General features: G+C 51.5%; 1 protein-coding gene across 4 annotated transcripts in view; it reads right to left on the bottom strand.

The window, feature by feature from the left end:
- The window catches only part of CNTFR (ciliary neurotrophic factor receptor), a gene marked incomplete at its 3' end in the record, with an annotated part of 459,556 nt that overhangs the window by 373,813 nt on the left and 63,376 nt on the right, over nt 1–22,367 (bottom strand). For all 4 annotated transcript variants that reach the window (XM_084629637.1, XM_084629638.1, XM_084629636.1 and 1 more), the window contains exon 2: nt 2,141–2,246. The remainder of the gene's footprint in view (nt 1–2,140; nt 2,247–22,367) is intronic.

The raw sequence follows: 22,367 nt of genomic DNA, 5'->3' as shown, positions 1-22,367 counted from the left end.
TTTCAGACCCTGCTCTTGCAAGCTGCTGGGCAGCGCCAACGCCAAGGAGTTGGTCGAATGCGTCCAGCTGACGTCAACAGGAGCTGACCACACTCAGCACCCTTTGCGGGAGGTGCTCTGCTCCTGGCAGGATCAGATCCCAGTCTCTCTGGTTGGCATACATATTCTGCACGCATCCCACTTCTCCCACTAAATGAGCATGCAGCCAACAGGCTAGAAGAATACCAGCCCAGCAGGGATTAACAGAAAGGCTCAGATGGAATGTGTCCAATGCTGATGCAGGCCTCGGGAATGATACCACCTTGGAGGGAATCACTCCACAACCAGGGCTGGATCGGTGCTTTGATGCTGTACGACTGCACCAGGAAAGGGATAGGATCAAAACAGATCGGGGTGCGTCGGGTATCCCGGATGGAGAGCCAGGAGCACCACTGCTCAGAACCACCACTAACCCAGGCCCCTCTCCCTGCTGCCTGGCTCAGGTGATTCTAAAAGCAACGTGACAAAGCCGGATTCGTACTCCTCCACTGCTGAGCATCAGTGAGCGCCAGGGGATGTATCATTCAGCAAAGCCAAGGAGAGAACAAGCAGTGTTTAACCATTAGCATGCGTGTAAGGAGACCCTTAATAAACTATTTTCCCTCGTTCCTGTCTGCCTTGCTCCGGGCCACTAATCCAATTGAGCAGAGCTCTGCGCTTGTAACAAAGCTGTGATACATTTGTCAGATCCCTGACTAGACCCATGGCTAATTTTACAACACTAATTTATCTTAGCATATTAGATCGCTTTAATTTCGTCCTCCCGGATCCCATTACCACCGCCGTACCTTGTAGCCAATGTGTACCGGGAATTGCTGTTATTAGCAACGCACTCCACTGGAGATGCCCCGCAAATAACGGGAGCAACAAGCAATCCAGCCATCAGGCCAGCATGCACTGAATCAGAAAGGGAAGCAGGCCAGCCCGCCAGGAAAAGGAGGCGGCAGAAAGAGGAGGAAAAGGTGGCACCTGGACATAGACAAATGGGACGAAATAAAGGCCCAGGGTCAAACTCTACTTTTGGTGACGCTGGAGTAAATCTGGAGCGTCTCCGCCGGCAGCAAGGGGGCCACACTAATGTAAACGTGGAGCCACTCTAATGCTTGCAACTGGGAAAGCCGGGGTGTAAATGCAGAGCGACTCCCCCGTGTTATGCAAACAATGGCAAGTCCAATTTGGAAAGTCATCCTGCCCTGCAGTCTAGGGACAGATACATATTTTTTAAATGCAGCCACCCAGAACTATTAACGACCTCACTGCTTCTGACGGGGTTCCAAATTCAGTTCAAGGAGTTCTCCCCTGCGTTAGTCAGAACAGTCCCAAAACACCTCTGGGCAACCTCATTCTACCCGTCTAGACTGTGATGACCCGTTCCTGTGTCACTACACAACATCTGCACATGGTGACAACAGTCTCGGATCGCAACGCTGAGAAGGAGACAATTCGATCTAGGGAGAGAAGGGCCAGCTGCTCCCCACAACAGGCTGTGTCAGGGAGGCAGAATGCAATTTCTTATGTGCTGAACACTGGCCAGAGCGGTAGGTGAAACCCGCCTGCCAAGGGTAGAGGTGATACTCAGCCAGCGAAAGCCATCAGGAGTCGGGCTTTTCATCAAAGATGGCGCAGCATCCCTTGCACTGGTTCGGGACTGACTGAGACACCTGCCTGTTTGAAATAAACAGAACAGGAAAGCAAAGTTGGAGAGTCTCCCAAAAAAATGCTGACCCTGCTCAGCTTAAGAACTAACGTTGACGCCGCTTATCCAAGAATCAAGCCCAAGACCTGCTGGCAGGAAACCTTCCTCCAGAGACCCCTTCCATGGGCACTCTGAGATCTGCACTTTTGTGTGTCGCCCACCTGAAGCCGGATGTCTCTTCCCACGAAGCTAAATAACTCAACAAACGGTAAAAGCACGGTCTAAAAGCTCCAAATAAATAACAAGTCAGCACCTGCCTCCTTGGCAGTCAGCATCAGGAGGAGAGGCCTGGAGGTGCGGGACACGGCACACTAGATTCCGAGCTCCTGGACCGCTCAGTGATGCACATTCTGGCAGCGATGCTCAAAGTGAAACAAATGGGTCTGTGACTAAACAACCTCTTACCTTTCCACCGGTCTGAATTCCCAGGGGCGTCCCCGATTTCTCATCAAATTCCTCAGGATTCCTCCACACGCTGCACTTGACCCTGGTGGGGTAGAACTGGGATTTCCTTTGAAAAGGAAAGAGAAAACTACTGTCAGAGATTGGCACTTCTACTTTGTCACCACCATTTTTCCAGGTGGGATTTCCCATGCTCACTCCTCTGGGTGGGGACCCGCTTCTGGCTGAGACTTGGTAGCTGATGGCCAGACCAGCTTGTGCAGCTCATCTAGGTAAAAAATAATTCTCATAGGATTGTTGCTGCCCCACCCCAAAATGTGTGTTAAATTTCATTAGTTCAACGTATACATAAAATGTACGCATACGACGACACATAAAAGGACTGCAGTGGGGGAGGTGTCCGTTTGCCCTGGCCTGGTCTTTGATCTGATTTAAAGAAATAATATGAACCAAACAGAACCAGCAACAACACCCCTCAGCCAGAATAAAAACGCTGAATGCAAAGAAATGACAAGCCACATCCCCCTTAGGTCTTATCATACCCAAGGCTCCCATCCTGCATGTGCTAAACTTTACGTGCCGTGGTTACATCCCACGGACTTCAGCGGGACTGCTGAGAGCTTGGCCAGCCTGTGAGCACACGTACAACCACATGCCCATTTGCCAGAGAAGCACCTAAGATTGTAAACAGAGTCAGGACTGGTTCTTTGCTTCTCATTTGTACAAGACTCAGGGCAACGGGGTCCCAAATCCAAATCAGGGCCTTAAGTCATTAGGGTAACAAATGAGGAGCATAAAGGATAGCCCCAAACTTACTACTGGCATTTAATGGATCGGTCACACAAGACAGTTTGGGTGAATATTCAGGCTCATTAGCTTTCCTTGGTGCTTTTTTAATGCTTTGCATTAGGGGATATTCTGTGCACAGCACATTTAGATGCTTTGCAATAGGCCAGTGGCTTTCAACCTTTTTTCATTTGTGGACTGCGAAAATATTTTGACTGGAGGTGCAGACCCCTTTGGAAATCTTAGACATAGTTCGCGTTGAAAACCAGCAGAATAGGCATCTCTGCCTTGTTTTATCACCCACATCTCACACCGTCGGTGCTGCAAAAGGACTTTCCCGGGAGCAGCAGCAACTTTAGGAAACGTTCGTGTCCCATCTGCATTTAGGGGACAACCCCAAAGCCCTGGGAAATCGACAGAAGACTTTCTGTTGACTTCAACGGGCCATGGCAAGGGTTAAAAAGCCCAACCCCAAAGGCCTGTAAACGATAAATAAATAAGTGAAACCTCATTGGGCATCTGTGCGGCTGATTGAGAAACTCTCATTTGCAACGCGCTGGGAAATAATTAAAAAGTTTTCCCGGAGCCTAAGGAGGGAAGCGGCCCGTTTGTCACGCCAGCAGCGCGTGGCACGCTGCAATTTATCACGCCTGTCAGGTATCAGGCGCTGAAATATTTAACTCCGTCAGCCCCGAGCCGAGCCTGCGCCGTGCCCCATCACTCACAGCAGACTGCCGGACATATGGGAGCCACTGATCAAGGGAACTGGCAATGATGGACGGAGATGACGGAGGGCTCCCCCGCCCTTTGCCAGCTCAGCTGAGAGGCCGACGGGACTGTTTTACAGCTCTGAATTGCAGATGAAATACACAGACAAGGCCAGGTTGGAACTGAATCACAGCGCCAATTCGTCACCACATGTCAGAGAGCAGTTGGTGCTGCCCAGGGTGATGGCAGGAGGGAAATGGGAGAGAGATCATGGATGGATGAGGAAATTCTTAGTTGGTTCCTCAGATCCATCCACAAAGATGCAGCTCCCAAGGGGTAAGAAAGGAGCACATGACGCAGGACACTAAGGGGGAGCTTTAGCCAGGACCCTGACCAAGACAGACCCCTAGGGAGACACCCAGAGCCAGAAGAAGAAAGATATCAAGGTGTCATGTTAGAGCAGTGTGGTCTGGGGACAGGGCACTGGGCTGGGAGTCAAGGCAGCTGAGATCCATTCCTGGCTCTGCCACTCAGTGCCCTTGGCCTCAGTTTCCCCTCCTGCCCTCTGTCTCTCTTGTCTGGTTAGACTGTAAGGTCCACAGGGCAAGGGCTGTCTCTCCCCAGGTGTGTATGTTGCACCCAGCACAATGTGGCTTAGATCTGAGCTGGGGCCTCTACCTGCCACTGTAATACAAAGAATTAACACTAACCAGGTGTTACCTGGCTAAACCTCAGGGACACAGCAAGACGACAAGATAAACCCCAGGGAAGTTTCCATGAGCCAGAAGAGGGACAGATGCCTCTGGTTCAACCTGGACCTGGGGCAGGATAGATTCCTGGAGTGCAAGTGAGGAGATTGATTATTTACTCAACGCTCAACGCTCTTGGCCCCGTACAGTTATAAAGACAGTCCCCGGCTGCAGAGCTGACAAGTTTAGCTGGACCAGTCCCAACATCAGAATAAGATAGATGAGGATTAAGACAGTAGCCGGACCCACAGGGCACAAAGGACCAACCCAGGGAGTGCACACCCGGCGTTTAGAGCAGGCGTTTGTCCCTGGGTACAGAGGTGGAACACCCACCTCCCCTAGCGAGGGTCACTGCGGCCTCACCATGGGGCCACAGACTAGATCGGGGTGGGCAAACTTTTTGGCCCGAGGGCCACATCGGGATTGTGAAACTGTATGGAGGGCCGGGTAGGGAAGGCTGTGCCTCCCCAAACAGCCTGGCCCACGCCCCCTCTCACTTCCCGCGCCCCTCAGAACCCCTGACCCGTCCAACCCACCCCGCTCCTTGTACCCTGACCACTCCCTCCTGGGACTCCCCTTCCTTAAAGCCCCCCTGGGATTCCACCCCCTATCCAACTCCCCCTGCTCCCTGTCCCCTGACTGCCCCGACCCCTATCCACAAACCTGCCCCCTGACAGGCCCCCCCAGGACTCCCATGCCTATCTAACCCCCCCGGTTCCCAGTGCCCTGACCGCCCCCGCAGAACCTCCGCCCCCTGTCCCCTGACTCCCCCCTGCCCCTGATCCAACCCCCCCGCTCCCCGCCCCCTTACCATGCTGCTCAGAGCAGCAGGAGCTCGCAGCCCCGTGGCCTGGCAGGAGTGGCCGACCAAAACACTGCCCGCGGGGTGCGCTGAGGCTGCGGGGGAGGGGCCGGGGGCTAGTGTCCCCGTCCGGAAGCTCAGGGGCCGGGCAGGACAGTCCCGCGGGCCTTAGTTTGCCCACCTCTGGACTCGATGACCTCTTGAGCGCTCTTCTTCCCCTCCATTGCTATAGTTGCAGGAAAAGAGGGAGGCCCATTGGCAAGTGACAAGACGGGGGAGAAGTTGCACTCAGGCTGTCCCGTGGATAAACAGAAGACTCCAGTCTCCAGGGACTGCCAAATCTAGGACCCTTCACCAGCAAGAAACCCACTTTTTGTGATTCTTGGGGGGAAACCAAGCACACACACACACACACCTGTATTGTGGCTATTTCCCTGGCAACAGGAAGGAAACCATAAGAATGGCCACACTGGATCAGACCAAAGGTCCACCTAGCCCAGTATCCTGTCTTTCGACAGTGACCAATGCCAGGTGCCCCAGAGAGAATGAACAGAACAGGGAATCATCAAGTGATCCATCCCTGGTTGCCCATTCCCAGCTTCTAGCAAACAGAGGCTAAGGACACCATCCCTGCCCATCCTGGCTAATAGCCATTGATGGACCTATCCTCCATGAATTTATCTAGTTCTTCTTTGAACCCTTTTATAGTCTTGGCCTTCACAACATCCTGTGGCAAGGAGTTCCAAAGGTTGACTGTGCACTGTGTGAAGATATACTTCCTTTTGTTTGTTTTATACTTGCTGCCTATTAATTGCATTTGGTGTCCCCTAGTTCTTGTGCAATGAGAAGGAGTAAACAACACTTCCTTATTGACTTTCTCCACATCAGTCATGATTTTACAGACCCCAATCATATCCCACCCTCCCCCACCCCGTCATCTTTTCTCCAAGTTGAAAAGTCTCAATTTTATTAATCTCTTCTCATACGGAAGCCGTCCCATACCCCTAATCATTTTTGTTGCCCTTTTCTGAACCTTTTCCAATTCCAATATATATTTTTTGAGATGGAGCGAACACACCTGCACGCAGTATTCAAGGTGTGCGCGTACCATGGATTTATACAGAGGCAATACGATATTTTCTGACTTATTATCTCTCCCTTTCTTAATAATTCTCGACATTCTGTTCACCTTTTTGATGGCCGCTGCACTTTGAGTGGATGTTGTCAGAGAACTATCCACAATGACTCCCGGATCTCTCTTTCTTGAGTGGTAACAGCTAATTTAGACCCCGTCATTTTATATGTAGAGTTGGGATTATATTTTCCAATGCGAATTACTTTGCATTTATTAACACTGAATTTCATCTGCCATTTTGTTGCTCAGTCACCTAGTTTTGGGAAATCCCCTTTGTAACTCTTCGCAGTCTGCCTGGGACTTGACTACCTTGAGTAGTTTTGTACCATCTGCAAATTTTGCCACCTCACTGTTTACCCCTTTTTCCAGACCATTTCTGAACATGTTGAACAGGACTGGTCCCAGCACGGACCCCTGGGGGACACCACTATTTACCTCTCTCCATTCTGAAAGCCATGAGGTGCCTGCGACACTTACAATGCAAACCACTGAGTAATTCTGTAAACAGGCCCCGGCTTTGTAAAACCCTGAACGAGGACCCAGAATCTTTTGCAATTTGTAGACAATTTCAGGGGGAAATTCTAGATTGACAGGATCCAACTGGGCTCGCTTTAAACCAGAGGCATTTAGCTAGGATCCCACCAGGAGCTCCGTATGCACTGAATGTAACATACCACCCACCCACCCGGCTACCCTTGATGAACCCTGGGAACTCACACTATCACAGGACGACTAAGCAGTACACCAAGCTGTGGCCTCCAACACACACAGATCTCAGAGGCAAAAGCTAAGTTGCACACACACCATGACGGACCAGAACTCCCGGTCTCTATCTACAGAAATGCAGTCCTCTTCCAAAGAAAACACCATCCATCTCCTCTTCTCAGGCCTCCAGTCACCACCCTGTTCAGCCAGCAGAGGGTGCTGGCTCACACCCACACACAACATAGACAGCACCGAGGTATATCTGAGCAGTCCTGATTCGTTTTCCATAGACCACAGCAACCAGCACTCCCAGAAACTATGGGGCCTGCTTCTCGTCTCAGCGATCCTGGTGGAGATCAGGGGAAATCCCCTTGAAGACAATGGAGTTCCACTAGTGTAAGCGAGAGGAGAACTACACCCTGTGGCTTACATGAGAAGCTCGGTCCAGTATAGGGCTGGAATGTGTATTTAATATTTATTTTAATATATACGTGCACGTAGATGTTGAATCCCTGCGCTGTGTGAAACTAATCTCAACCCTTTAAACCATGGCACACAAACACATGCACAGACACAGACACAGACTTTTCAGATTTGGGCCAAATTTAGGTGGATTTTCATAGGGACAGCAAAAGGCACATCCCTGACTCCCGCGAGACACCCCACTGCTAAATATCACGGCCTTGTTCCAAAGTGAAACAGTTGTAAGAATCATAGGTCTGGAAGGGACCGTGAGAGGCCCTCTAGTCCAGTCCCCTGCACTCATGGCAGGACTAAGTATTATCTAGACCGTCCCTGACAGGTGTTTGTCTGGGCAAAATAACGTATTCTTTTCCCTAACTTCATCCTGAGAAAGTTAAACTGGTTTTGCTGAAATATTCCAGAACATTTCATGCTGAAGCAGACACCCTAAATGGGAAATTTCAGCCCTAATGGTTAAAGTTGGTAGTGAAAAATCACTGAAAATAGTCTAATCAACTGTGGTGGGCAACCTTGATTACAGGCATCACACCTATAATAAGTTACACACCCACTTATTGACCAAAAGAAATAATTTTCCCTGCCTAAAGCCAGTTGCTCTAGAAAAGCTGACCTCACTGGTACCAAGAAATGCAGAGGCAATAAATCCACAGGGCCCTACAGCAATGCTGTGATGTATTCGCTAGCTGGTGATTTTGGTCTTCTCCATTTGCGGGTGCACAACCTGAAACCCCCTGGGAAGGGGCTAGAATTCTTCAAGATAGGTGCTCAGCACTGTCTGAAATTCAGGCCCCATGGAGACGAGGCAATCCGGGAGCAGAGTCGCCCCAAATCAATTTGGAAATGTAGGAGTTGGTTCTAAAGCACTCCCACTGGTCAGGTGTTGGGGGTGCTGCCTTGTGGTGGAGTGATCAGCTCTAGAATGGAAGCAAAGAAAAACCGTTGCCTCGGTAGCCGTCAAGAGAGCATGGCATTTTTATTTGTCTCTGCCTTCGCTCCCATAAATAAAATGACAGGAACTTTATTTATTAGCTTAGAAAGGCTGAGAGATGAAAAAGCAGCTGAATGGGGGAAGCCAAGTGAAGACCAAGGAAGATTTTCAACCTGGGGAACAAGAGAAACGAAGCCCTGCTCTGTCAGCGGACAAAATCGGAACCCCTGCGGCAGGCCGCATCGACGAATGGGACGGGGCTCAGGACCTGCGACCAACACGGCATGTCTTCAGCTCTCCCAGCAGCTTGCGGCTGGGGTTCTGCGGTGGGCCACGAGTCACTGGGGACGTGCTGTACTTTGTCAGCAGGCCTGATGGGCTGAAATCACGAGTGCAGGGGAGCCACTGGGGAGTGAAGAAAGGGTCCCGTTCTTCGTCTGAATCGATGTGAAGGGGTGGGGAGGGGCTGTTTAGCGACCAGGCCGAAGGATCTTGCAGAGCAGCATCATTTCAGCCTGGCTCTGAACAGGAGCTCAAGAAATCGCCCAGCAAAGCAGCACAGACAAAAGCCCCGTCTATTGCAGGTCTGAATTCTGGCGGTAACCCCAGCCGGAGAGGGCCTCCCACTCAGCAAGGGTGTCCCCCAGATTTTTTGCATGGTGAGCACCATCAATCCCTGCGGACCCATCCAGGCTGCAGCCACTAGCCCCAGTGCCTCGCTCGCCACACGCCACTCTCAGCCCCTGCGCCTTCCAGCCCAGCCTGCCCAGGTGCAGCATCGCTCCCCATCCCTGAGAGGAGAGACAGGCTGCTGGAAGCAAGGTGAGGCCGGGCAGGCCCCAGGGGGAGCCCTGGGGTAGGAGCTGGCCCCACAGCAGCAACGAGGAGGAGCCATGTTGAACACCCCACTGCCCACTCAGGTTTGGCCCTGCGGCCTCCATCGTGATGGGGGACCCGCAGGCCCGAAATTGAGCAAATGGCACCGTGACCTGATGCCCAGGGGTCAGAGCATCGCTCAGCTTTGGCCCCGCAGCCCCCACTTCATGAGGGAAGTGGGGTCCAGGAGTTAACGCCGGTGTACAGGAATCGGGGCCTGCATTTCAACACCTCTCCCTGTGGCCAAAGAGAGAAGAGTGGTCGTGCCCACGTGAACCGCTGGGCTCAGAAACCGACCTCGGATAAATCTGAGCCCTCTGCAGTTTGACTGAAGCCAGTGCAGGGGCAGAAGCAGCAGCAAAATGCACTGATTACACAATTCACTGCGAGTTATTCGCCTGGTTCTTGTGCTTGATGGGGCAACTCCCCCATTGGCTCCCCTACGGACACCTCACCCCGCTGAGAACCAGGCTACTTATTTAGAGGCTGACAGACAGGGCATGGCTTGCATCCAGCTAGCACAGGTCACAATAGCAGAAAAGATAGCACAGCCCAGGACGTACCCAGAGCCCGGGCCAGACTTGTGCTCTTTGCACTGCTCACCGGCGGAATCCAGGCTAACTCGCACAGCGTGTACAGACCCACAGAGTCGCCCGCGTGACATTAGCTGTCAGCGCTTCGGGGCAGGGGTTGCATGTGTCGTGCGGGGCACCGGATACACGACTTTAAGTGAGGAATCCTGCTGGGCCGACTTTGCAGAAATCAGGGCTAGTTTCCCAATCCCCACAGGAGAAGTGAGAAACACCAGTGCACCCAGCAGAGATGGCGACAGCTGCATTCCCGGGGTGGGTTAAAGCATCTTTAGCTGGGCTGCCGTGTGCTGAACAATACTGTCTGCCAAACACTCATCTCCTTGGCTGGAGAAGGCGGAGAATCTGGAAACGACAATTCAATGCATCTGCTTTGCTGAGAGCTTCTCTGCAGGCAGGTGTGGAAAGAGATGGGCGGATTTCACCCAGACCCTGACATGTAAGGTTTTCTCAGATCTTAGCGTAAACCACCGACTATCCCCCCCAGCAAAGACTCCATGCTACTCAGGTGTGCAGCTGCATCACGCATGCCCCGCCCTAACCACCACACTGATGTTGTGGAAACGGGGCTCATGCACGGGCTGAAGATGGGACAGTGAAGTTCAGAGACAGGCAGTGCCATCATGTGGCTCCTGACCGCTGCAGTAATGGGCAGGCCACCTGCCATCCATCAGCAAGCCTTCATTCCCTGCCCCACTGAAAGCCTCAGCCACCAGGCATGCAGGAAAACACACTAGAAAAGCCACCACAGCCAGGCAGCCTGCGCCAGGCCCAGGGAGATGAGCTAATGGTGACCTAATGGGTCTCTTCCATCATTCTCATCTGTGGTCCCATGACTCAGGATCATGCTGATCAATACAAGGCCATTTGTCAGTGAGACCAGCATCATCCCCAGCTGATTTCAGACGAGACATCTGGCCCTGACTCAGCCAGCGTGATGTCGCTCCTGCAGGGTCCGTGCACAAGCCCAGAGGTGGTGCAGAAGATTGAGGGGCATTGCCATTTGCTCCTGGCCGAGAAGGCAGAAGATAGACCCATCTGCTTGGTGGGTGTCCCTGGGGACAATGCCAAGCGGGGATCCTAGCAGCGTGTCCAGAGCACGCTGCAGAAGCTCCACTGAGGCCGGGAGTGTCAGCTGGGAGGACGCCAGTACTCAGTGGTTAAAGCAACTGAAACAGGACGAGGAGTTGTCACCGTCCCAGACTCCCAGCCGAGGAGGAAGGAGAGCTATGCCAGAGCCTTGTTCAGCCAATCTCGGGCGAGGAAGATGAGCTGCCCTCCGTACTTTAACCTGGTCAGTACCCAAGCAGACAATGCCTCCAACGCGCTCTCTCAGGATCTCCGGTCCATCTCTCCAGCCAGGGGATTCTCACAGGTGGTATCTGGACCCCCTCCCCAGCCAGGGACACACTGTACCTGAATTCTGGCCTAGCTGTAGGCAGTAGGGGTAGTTACGATTCTATCCTGGTCTAACCAGTGCCTCCGTGAAGAGGTATCAGGGCGCTCTCCCTCCATCCTGAGAGGTGGACCAGCCAGGTGTCTGCCTGGGACACCCAAGGGTGCGATTCCTGGACAGCTAAAAGGTGCAAGCCAGGGCCGATTGACACTGCCTCCCCATAGGTACTGTTCACCACAGCCAACTCCTTGAGGCTCTCCCATAGCTCTGCTCGGAAAGGGGAAGGCCCAGCTACTGGGACACAGTGCTCAGTAGACAGGCAGGGTAACCTAGTGGTTAGAATGCTCGCTCGGGACACAGGAGACCTGGGTTCAGCTCCTTGCTTTGCCACAGACCCCTGGTCACCTTGGGCAAGTCACTCAGACCTTGCCACACCCTGGTGGCATGCTCCACCCTGAGGTCCGTGCCCGGGTGCCTCACGCATTGTATGGGGAGAGTCAGGCACCAACTGCAGAAACTTTGGAGCCTGCGAGATTGGCTGGCAGCTCAGCAGTGGTTTTGTGAATGCCAATGGTACCTAAATGCTAGACGTAGGTGCCCAGAGAGGCATTTAGGCCCCTAAGTCTCTTTGTGAATCTAGCCCGGCGTCTCTGTGCCTCGGTTCCCCATCTGTGCAATGGGAGTAGCAGCCCTGCCTTGTCTCACAGGGGCGTGGCAAGGATGGATATATTAATGATCGTGAAGTGCTCATGGCAGCAACCGGGATGTGGGCTGCCATGCCTAGTGGTTAGAGCAGGAGTTGGTCGCCAGGAATCGGACCCAAGGGTCAAAGCCAAAGCTAGAGGCCACGTGTCAGAGCCGAAGTCAGGAATCAGAGCGGAGGATTGGGACCAGGTTACCTGGCATAAGGAAGGGCTGGGGGCAAGGCTGGGGTGGGTCTGGAACAAGGTTGCAAACAAGCAGGCACACGAGCTATCACAGCTGTAGGCAAAATGTTTTCAGAAGCCACTGAATTGCTGCTGGGTTTAAGGGCCAGTCTGCCGATTCTTTCCACAAGTCAGGCCACGCAGCCAAGCAGGCAGCTTGTTACAGGCCAGCTGCGCTTGTTAGGTTGTCTGGAGACTGGCTCTGCAGCAGGCCCTGATTCCTGACCCTGCAGATGCTATGGTGACAGGTGCCACAGAAGTACCTCTTTTTGTATGAGTTCATAGAATCACAGAAGATCAGGGTTGGAAGGGACCTCAGGACGTCATCTAGTCCAACCCCCTGCTCAAAGCAGGGCCAACCCCAACTAAATCATCCCAGCCAGGGCTTTGTCAAGCCAGGCCTTAAAAACCTCTAAGGATGGAGATTCCTCCACCTTCCTAGGGAACCCATTCCAGTGCTTCACCACCCTCCTAGCGAAATATTGTTTCCTAATATCCAATCTAAACCTCCCCCCTGCAACTTGAGACCATTGCTCCTCGTTCTGTCATCTGCCACCACTGAGCCAGCTGAGCTCCATCCACTTTGGAACGCCCCTTCAGGTAGCTGAAAGCAGCTATCAAATCCTCCCTCACTCGTCTCTTCTGCAGACTAAATAAGCCCAGTTCCCTCAGCCTCTACTCATAAATCATGTGCCCCAGCCCCCTGATCATTTCCGTTGCCCTCTGCTGGACTCTCTCCAATTTGTCCACATTCTTTCTGTAGTGGGGGACCCAAATCTGGACGCAATACTCCAGAAGTGGCCTCACCAGTGCCGAATAGAGGGGAATAATCACTTCCTCGATCTGCTGGCAATGCTCCTACTAATGCAGCCCAATATGCCGTTAGCCTTCTTGGCAACAAGGGCACACTGTTGACTCATATCCAGCTTCTTGTCCACTGTAATCCCCAGGTTCTTTTCTGCAGAACTGCTGCCTAGCCATTCGGACCCTAGTCTGTAGGGGTGCATGGGATTCTTCTGTCCTAAGTGCAGGACTCTGCACTGGTCCTTGTTGAACCTCATCAGATTTCTTTTGGCCCAATCCTCCAATTTGTCTAGGTCACTCTGGACCCTATTCCTACCCTCCAGCATGTCTACCCGTCCCCTCAGCTTACAGTCATCTGTGAATTTGCTGAGGGTGTAGATCCATCCTATCATCCAGATCATTAATGAAGATGTTGAACAAAACCGGCCCCAGGACCGACCCTTGGGGCACTCTGCTTGATACCAGCTGCCAACTAGACATGGAGCCATTGATCACTACCCGCTGAGCCCAACAATCTAGCCAGCTTTCTATCCATCTTATAGTCTATTCATCCAGCCCATACTTCTTTAACTTGCTGGCAAGAATACTGTAGGAGACCATATCAAAAGCTTTGCTAAAGTCAAGGAACAACACGTCCACTGCTTTCCCCATATCCACAAAGCCAGTTATCTTATCTTAGAAGGCAATCAGGTTGGTCAGGCCTGACTTGCCCTTCGTGAATCCATGTTGACTGTTCCTGATCACCTTCCTTTCCTCCAAGTGCTTCAAAATGGATTCCTTGAGGACCTGCTCCATGATTTTTCCAGGGACTGAGGTGAGGCTGACCACTCTGTAGTTCACTGGATTCTCCTTTTTCCCTTTTTTAAAAGGTGGGCACTATATTTGCCTCTTTCTAATCGTCCAGGACCTCCCACGATCGCCATGAGTTTTCAAAGATAACGGCCAATGGCTCTGCAATCACATCCGCCAACTACCTCAGTACCCTCGGATGCATTGCGGAGTTGAGTAGAACTTACAGCAAAATTAGAAGAGGAACAGAGACCGCCCTATGCAAAGGGGGGAACTTGCAGAGAGCAGATGTGAGAGAGTTACAGGAAAGAACAAATGGAATGGAAAGTAAATTGGGTGAGCGTACTTACCCACACCTAATACAAGAACAAGGGGCCAGTCAAAGAAAATGAAAGGTGGCACATTTAAAACTGATTAAAAAAAAAATTCCCTGTTACGGTACACTGCTCGCCCGAGGAACTCACTGCCACTAGCTATCACTAGAACGAAGTGCTGGGGGGGATTCATAAAAGGAGTCAGAGTCTATATGGATTATGAGAGCATCTCCAGATCCATAGGACAGGATGTACAAATTTTTCTGACCCAGAATTGTGAACAGTTTCTTGCGGAAAGTTAAAAACCTGTTTTCTTTATATTTCCCATGAAAAAAGTCAACACCCTGAAAAAAATGTTTAAGACAGACCACAAAACAAAAGAGTTTTCTGTCAAAAAATGTTGGATGGGGAAATGTTGCCTCACATAAATAAAGGATATAAACCCCCCTGTTTCAGAGTCTGAGAACTGAGCGGCATTGTAGCCAACATTCCCCTCCAGATATTTTGATTTCAGTAACATGTGACATTCTCATAAGAAAACTAAGGAACTGTGGTCTACAGGAAATTACAGTAAGGTGGGTGCATAACTGGTTGGAAGACTGTACTCAAAGAGTAGTTAGCAACCGTTCACTGTCAAACTGGAGGGCATATCTAATGGGGACCCACAGGGGTCAGCCCTGAATCCATTCCTATTCAATATTTTCATTAATGACTTGGATAATGGCTTATAGAATTAATGGAGGACACCAAGCTGGGAGGGGTTGCAAAAACTTTGGAAGACAGGATTAGAATTCAAAATGACATTGACACATTGGAGAATTGGTCTGATATCAACAAGATGGAATTCAATATAGACAAGGGCAAAGTACTACACCTCGGAAGGAACAACCACAATGCACTGCACAGTGGGGAATAACTGGCTGGGTGGTAGCCCTGCTGAAAAGGATCTGGGAGTTATAGTTAGGACCCTACCAAATTTACGGTCATGAAGTCTGGTCTTTTGTGTGCTTTTATCCTATACGATGCAGATTTCACGGGGGAGAGACCAACGTTTCTCAAATTGGGGGTCCAGACCCAAATGGGAGTTGTGGGGGGAGGGAGGATCACATGGTTATTTTAGGGGGATTGCAGTATTCAGAGCTGGGCAGCCGGAGAGCGGCGGCTGTTGGCTGGGCGCCCAGCTCTGAAGGCAGAGCCCCGCCAGCAGCCGCGCAGAACTAAGGGTGGCCACACCACACCATGCCACCCGTCCTTCTCCGCTGCTGCCTTCAGGGCCGGGCGGCCGGAGCGTGGCGGCTGCTGACGGAGGGCCCAGCTCTGCAGGCAGCAGCGCAGAAGTGAGGGTGGCAACACCCTACCTGGCATCCTTCCTTCGGCGCTGCTGCTGGCGGGGCTCCGCCTTCAGAGCTGGGCTCCCGGCCAGCAGCCCCCGCTCGCCAGCCCCCCAGCTCTGAAGGCAGCTGCGCCGCCAGCAGAAGTGCAGAAGGAAGGGTCGCAGTACCACCCCCCCACACACAATAACCTTGCGACCCCCCCCCACACACACACACACACACACAACTTCTTTTTGGGCCAGGACCCCGACAATCACCACACCCAGACATTTCAGATTTAAATAGCTGAAACCATGAAATTTATGATTTTTTAAATCCTATGATCATGAAATTGACCAAACTGGACCGTGTATTTGGTAGGGCCCTAGTTATAGTGGATCGCAAACTGAATACGAGTCAACAATGTGATGCAGTTGCAAAAAACGCTACTATCATTCTGAGGTGTATTAAGAGCAGTCTTGTATGTCGGACACGGGAGGCAACTCTCTGGCTCTACTTCACACTAGAATACTGTGTCCAGTTTGAGGTGCCACACTTCTGGAAAGCCGTGGGCAAATTGGAAACAGCGCAGAGGAGAGCAATCAGAATGATCAAAGATTCAGAAGACCTGGCCTGTAAGAAAAGGTTACAAAAACTGGGCATGTTTTGTGTTGAGAAAAGCAGACTGATGGTGGGAACCTGCTAACAGTCTTCCAATATGTTCAGGGCTGTTATGAAGAGGACAGTGATCAATCGTTTTCCGTGTCCACTGAAGGCAGGACAAGAAGGAATGGGCTTAATCTGAAGAAAGGGAGAGTTAGAAAGATTTTCCTAATCTCTAACCTAACGCTCAGAGTAGCTAAGCCCTGAAACAGGTTTCTGAGGAAGGTTGTGAACTCCTCAGCATTGGAGGTTTTTAAGACTAGGCTGGACAAACACCTCTCCGGGCTGGTCTAGGCTTACTTGGTCATGCCTTAGCACGGGGGGCTGGACTAAATGACCTCGTGAGGTCCCTTCCAGCCCTACATTTCTAGAATAGGTCATTCTTTAACTGTCCACTACAGGGATCATGCAGCTTCACCTGAAGAAACTGGAGGCCACTAATGGAGACATTATACCAGACTAGATGGACCCCTGGGCTGATCTGCTCTGGCAATCCTCCTGTCCTCTCCCATCGCCACCCAGTGTGTTTGCACCTGTCTCACCATGAGTAGAAATCCCTCCTGTAACTGCTCTGCCTTCTTTTGATCCTTTGCCTCCTAAGCTGGCGTGCCAAACTCACTGCCATTAAAAGCCTCCAACTCCGTAATGACAACGGGGGCTAAAGACGAACATCACTTCCTCGTCTCTGCAGATTCAGTGTGGGCACAAACCTGCTGATCCCAAATGAAAAGTGAGGAAACTGGAAACACACCCACAGAACCAGCGACTTTTCCAGCTAAACTAGAAGGTGGTTGGATCCGGAAGCGGTGGTGGTGGGGGGGAACAAACCCAGTGGCATTGATCCTCCTCCTCTCCAGTTACCATCTGTATCTGATAATGGTATTGATCGGGAAGTTCTGGATGCTTCATTTCCTTGGCCACCCCCAGTGTATCTGTCAGCTGTTACCGAAGTAGAATCTGTTGAGGATCCTTTGGTGACGGCTGTTGCAGAAGCACACGCACCGACGCCGGGAAATACAGAACTGTGTTAAAACCAGTTTTTAAACCCTTCTATCCTACTCAGGCCAGGAAGCTGGTTATTTGCATGGATTTACTCTGGGTGCTCCAATGTTTAGCTAGTGAGCCGGCTAATCTGTGTGCAGGGAAATCCCTGGAGGCTCAGGGTCTAGGCAATCTACATCATTCATCATTTACATTAGCTATTGTCTTAATCCTCTTTAAACTGCTGTATAATATATAAGGGGAATGGATGTTCTGCAAGGGCTAAAACTCACATGCTGGAGCTAATCGGCTCGAGCGCACGCTAGAATGGCTGATACAACAATGTCATGGAAGAAAAGAGAACGTATTGAACCTCCCAGAGCGGATTTGTCTCCCTTTTTCTCTAGGACATTTCGAAGGCACCTGTCGCCCTGGTATGTAGCTTAAGGGCATAGCTACACAGCAGCTGTGAGGTGTAATTCCCGGCTCGGGCAGACATCCATGCACCAGCTCTGCTGGAGAGATCATGCTAACAAGGAGCAGCGTTGCCACTCGGGGCAGCCAGCCAAGCACACACCTAGGACCCCAGCGGGGGCTGTTGTGGATGGCTGGCCTGAGCCACTGTGGCCACGCTCTTTTCAGCACGCTAGCTCCCGTGCTGGGAAACGCACCTCCCAGCTGCTGAACAGACGTACTCTGAGTCTCTCTCGATGGAAAAACATACCGTGCTCCCCCCGCCCCCTCACACACACACACACGTACAACCATCTCTGTAACCGTTCAGCAGGGTAAAATATCTCAGGCGACTATTTTGAGCATATGTGAACGGGCCTAAGCAAAAGCTGAATCCTGAGGGCCGCACTCACACCAGACTCTCACGGACCTCAGGCCTGGGACCGTCTCTCCCTTGGGGCGTCCGTCCACTAGAAGAAAACACTTTGTTCTAGGAATGCGAGGGAGTTAGCTTGGCCGGCAGAGAGTAGACCGTGCAGAGGGCTGGCACCCGAGGGTGGCGCTGGATAGGCCCAGCCCGATGAGAAGAGATGAGAGGTCTCTGGGGCAACACAGAGTTTAATGTTTGGTAGAGCTTCGCTCCACAATGCTACAGCATCCGAGGAGACAGAGAACAGGCTCCTTTATGGGAAAACACAGAGTTTAAGGGCGTGTGTGTGTACACACCAATAAGGAAGTAGCACATGAGACTTTGGTTCCCTGCCGGCTGGAGCGGAGGGAGCTAATAGACAGAGGAGAGCTAAATTGTCTTTTGAAATGCTGTATCAGTATTCACGTTACAGAGGCTGCTTCCAGCAATTTCAGCTTATTAATAATAAATGCTACATAATTACAGCAGACTTGCTCTTGTCCTCTTCCGGGTTTCTGTCAACGTCTGCTTAGCTCCGTGCAGCCCGCAGCCAGCCAGCCCTCCGTGGCTCCCCCGCCTGCCAAGGCAAAGGATAGCCACCGGTGGCACTCAGTTCTTCAGGGCAGGGACGCAGCCTTCTTATGTGTTTATAGCCTACCCAGCACAAGGGGACTCCGCTCCCCAGTGGAGGCCTATGCAAGCTACAGTAAAACATAGCACAGGGAGGAGGGTGCAGCTGTCCACTCCTGCCCGTATGGGTATGTCCTGACTACCTGCCTAAGCACCGTCACTGTTACTGGGTGTATTGCAGGACAGCCCAGGGTCAGGGCTCTGTTGCGTTAGGTGCTCTATACCTAGCAAGACATGGTCCCTGCTCCAAGGGGCAGCGGTGGCCCTGTTGGGGAGGGGTATCTTTAGAGACCGTTCTCAGAGATGCCCCAGCTTTGTTCTTGGTGTCTGCAATGAGCGCATGCTGCTCGGATAAGGACGACGCGAGGAAGAACCAAAACACCGGGCTCAGCCGGCTGCCTGCAGCCAGGCGCTTCGCTCTTTCCTGCATCACTGACAGGGGGCCCTGTCGGGAAGTCTTTACTCCCCAGCACTGCTGTGTGGGATTTGCCCCAGATTATTACATCTGGGGAGTGGGATTTGCACACCTCCACAGAGGGCACTCCTCACTCAGGATAAGATCCCTGGACTCCGAAGCTGTACCCGGGGGTTCAGATGCAGGTGGTGACGTTTGTGCTGGACAGACATGCACCCATGTACCCGTCCTTCAGGCAAGGTGTTTTACAAGCGTAATTGTCTCCTGCATGCCTCCTCCATCTGTAGTTTGCTGGGAATACCTGGACTCCTCCCATCTACTGCGAATATGCTCCCAGTCCTCTGAAACCTCCAGTGACTACTGGTCCTTTTCAGTAGCCAGCACAAAATCTCCCCTCATCATGGCTCTTGCACATGCCAGCCCCATTCTCCACCGTCTACACTCCTCTCTAATGAATTCTCCAGCCTGTTTCCTACATTGCTTTGCTCGCTGGTCCTCTTTTCAGCAACCCTCAACCCTGCTTTTCCACAAGATCCTTCTCCCAGTGGGCAGAGCCAGCTGGCCTCTGCCCTCAATCTCCTGGCACCTAACCAAGTTTATTATTGGTATTGGCCTGTATTGACTCCAAACAGCTGAGGCCCTTTGGTAGGACAGACACTCTACAGAAATACACCCCTTCTGAGCATGGCTGGTGGCTGTGCAGATGGGGGTTAAAGACCCTCCGGCGCTTCTTGGAAAGAGAGAGAAAGAATTTTATGGCATCTGCCTGCAAACTGAAATTCTGAGCTGACACTGCTAGTAACGTAATAGCGGCATTCATGTGTATCAGAGCAAAGGTCTAATCCACACCTTTAAAATTGGCTCTCTCTTTTGCTGGCTTTTCAGGGGAGGGCTTATGCCCCATAACATGGAAGAATAGCACTACTCCGAATGGGATTTGTGCGGGAGACTCCAATACCATACTAAGAGCGCCCAGCGCAAATGTACTTGACTCATAACCCCTTATTATGGACATTTCTAGACACGAGAACCACTGGAGAGTGAAAAACCACCAAGCAATTCAGATACAAACCCAAAGCTATGTTAAAGGAACATTAAGGTTGGTCAACTGAGCCCAGAAGAGTCAAGAAACCAAACAGTACGGCTGCATATGTCACCTTAACTCAGCCCCCCGGCCACAGCATCATGAGCCATAGTTCTAAGCACATCAGCACAGACTATTTCTCAAATACTGCAAGGCAGGGCACAGGTTTTTCAACACACTTTAATGCAGAGCACCCTGTAACTCCCACATCCCTCCATGCGTCTCAGTCACACCGGTCCCATATTGTATTTATTGACTTGGAGGTTTTATATCAGATTTCTCTTCTCTCTCACGTTTGGTCTCCCCCTCCCCAGTGCCAATACACAAGGCTATGCCCTATTTTCACCATCATTGCTGACCGTTTGCTGCGAAAAACATGGACTTTCAAAACCAAAGGAATAGGGCTGTTACTCCCAGCGTTCTGAGCATGCTCAGAGAAAAGCCGGAGGGGTGGGTGGGCTGAGTGGGCGGAGGTTAGGAGGGGAACACAGGGGAGAGGTGTAGCTCTCTGACGTGACACCTGCAGACCAGGTGTCTGAGGGCAGAGGAGAGGAGGGGAGGCAAGAACCACAGAAGCTTAGGAGAGAGGGGAGCCAACCCTCTGCATGCTCTTCTCCATGGAAAGGGTGCGGTTTACTAAGCAGGGCACGCTCTTTGAGAGGCAGCATGGTCAGTGGCCTGGGACCCAGGACACCTGGGTTCTATTCCTGGCTCTGCCACTGACCTGCTAGGGGAAGATAGACAAGTCACAGATCCATGCCTCAGTTTCCCCTCCCAATCTTGTCTATTTCAACAGCCAGCTCTTTGGAGCAGGGGCTCTCTTCCTGTGCAGCACCTGGCACAATGGGGTCCCAGGCTCAGTGGCAGTCTCAAGGTGCTACTGAAATACAGGTAATAATTGTGTCACCTGCCAGAGTGGGACTGAACCATCGGGGGGGGGGGGGGATTTAAGAGAAAGCTGAGCCAATCTGCAGCAGGGGAGCTGCCATGCTGGATACTCCAGGGTGCATGACAGGAGCAATCCCTCCTCCCCAGAGCTTGGGCAGCACCCCAGGGGGGACTCTGCATTAACAGAGCAGCTCCACCCCCAAGGAAGAGGAGTCTCTTTGCTGCCCAGAGAACTTGGAAAGATGGAGCCCGCAGCCTATGTCTCCCCAGATATCCTGCCCACCCCATGGATGGTGGAGCAGGATTGCCCATTTACAAGCTCAACAACAAAATAATTCCTAATTGTTACTAGGCTTGTTTGAACATAAGAACGGCCAGACTGGGTCAGACCAAAGGTCCATCAAGCCCAGTGTCCTGTCTTCCAACAGTGGCCAATGCCAGGTGCCCCAGAGGGAATGAACAGAACAGGTTATCATCAAGTGATCCGTCCCCTGTCACCCAATCCCAGCTTCTGGCAAACAGGCTAGGGACACCATTCCTGCCCATCCTGGCTAATAGGCATTAATGGACCTATCCTCCATGAATCTATCTAGCTCCCCTTTGAACCCCATTATAGTCTTGGCCTTCACAACACCGTGTGGCAAGGAGTTCCACAGGCTGACAGTGTGTTGCATGAAAAAATACTTTCTTGTGTTTGTTTTAAATGTGCTAGCTATTAATTTCATTTGGTGGCCCCTTGTTCTTGTGTTATGAGGAGTAAATGTTCAAAATCTCAACAAGTTTCAGGGGATTTTCACTGATCCCCACCAGCTCTATTAACAATAACTAAGTGCTGCAGGTTCCCTTCAAAGAACAAACTTATTCCCCTCTCTACAATGATACAAGCTCAACGCTGTTCTCTCTCCCCTAGTCCCCCAGCTCACCGTTGATTCCCCTGGAGTTAATGGGGCAGAGAGGGTGCCAGCCGCCTGGGTGAGGACATCAAAGCATGTGATATTGCTTGGGCAATGAGGCAGAAAGTGAGGATGCAAATGAAGGACGGTACCTACTCCCTGCCCCAGGGAACGAGCAGATGACATTGAGCATGTTGGCATAAATGAATCTGAGGGTATTGAGAAACGAGAAGCTAACAGAGAAAAACTGTGCCCAACAACAAAGGGAAATGTATCCTGTACCATGTGCTGGGTTATAACAGAGGATTCCATGTGTCTGACCTCCTTTGTAAAGCACTTTGAGATCTACTGATGAAATTAGGGTTGCCAATTTTGGTTAGATGTATTCCTGGAGGTTTCATCAAATCACATAATCATTAATTGAAGATAACTCTTTAATTTCTGGAGACTCCAGGACAATCCTGGAGGATGACACCCCTGGGATATGTGCTATATAAGAGCTAGAGATGA

The sequence above is a fragment of the Lepidochelys olivacea genome, assembly GCF_965140295.1.
Source record: "Lepidochelys olivacea isolate rLepOli2 genome assembly, chromosome: 5".
Taxonomy (NCBI): domain Eukaryota; kingdom Metazoa; phylum Chordata; order Testudines; family Cheloniidae; genus Lepidochelys; species Lepidochelys olivacea.
The sequence above is the reverse complement of the archived record's forward strand: the minus strand, read 5'-3'. Positions and strand labels throughout refer to the sequence as shown.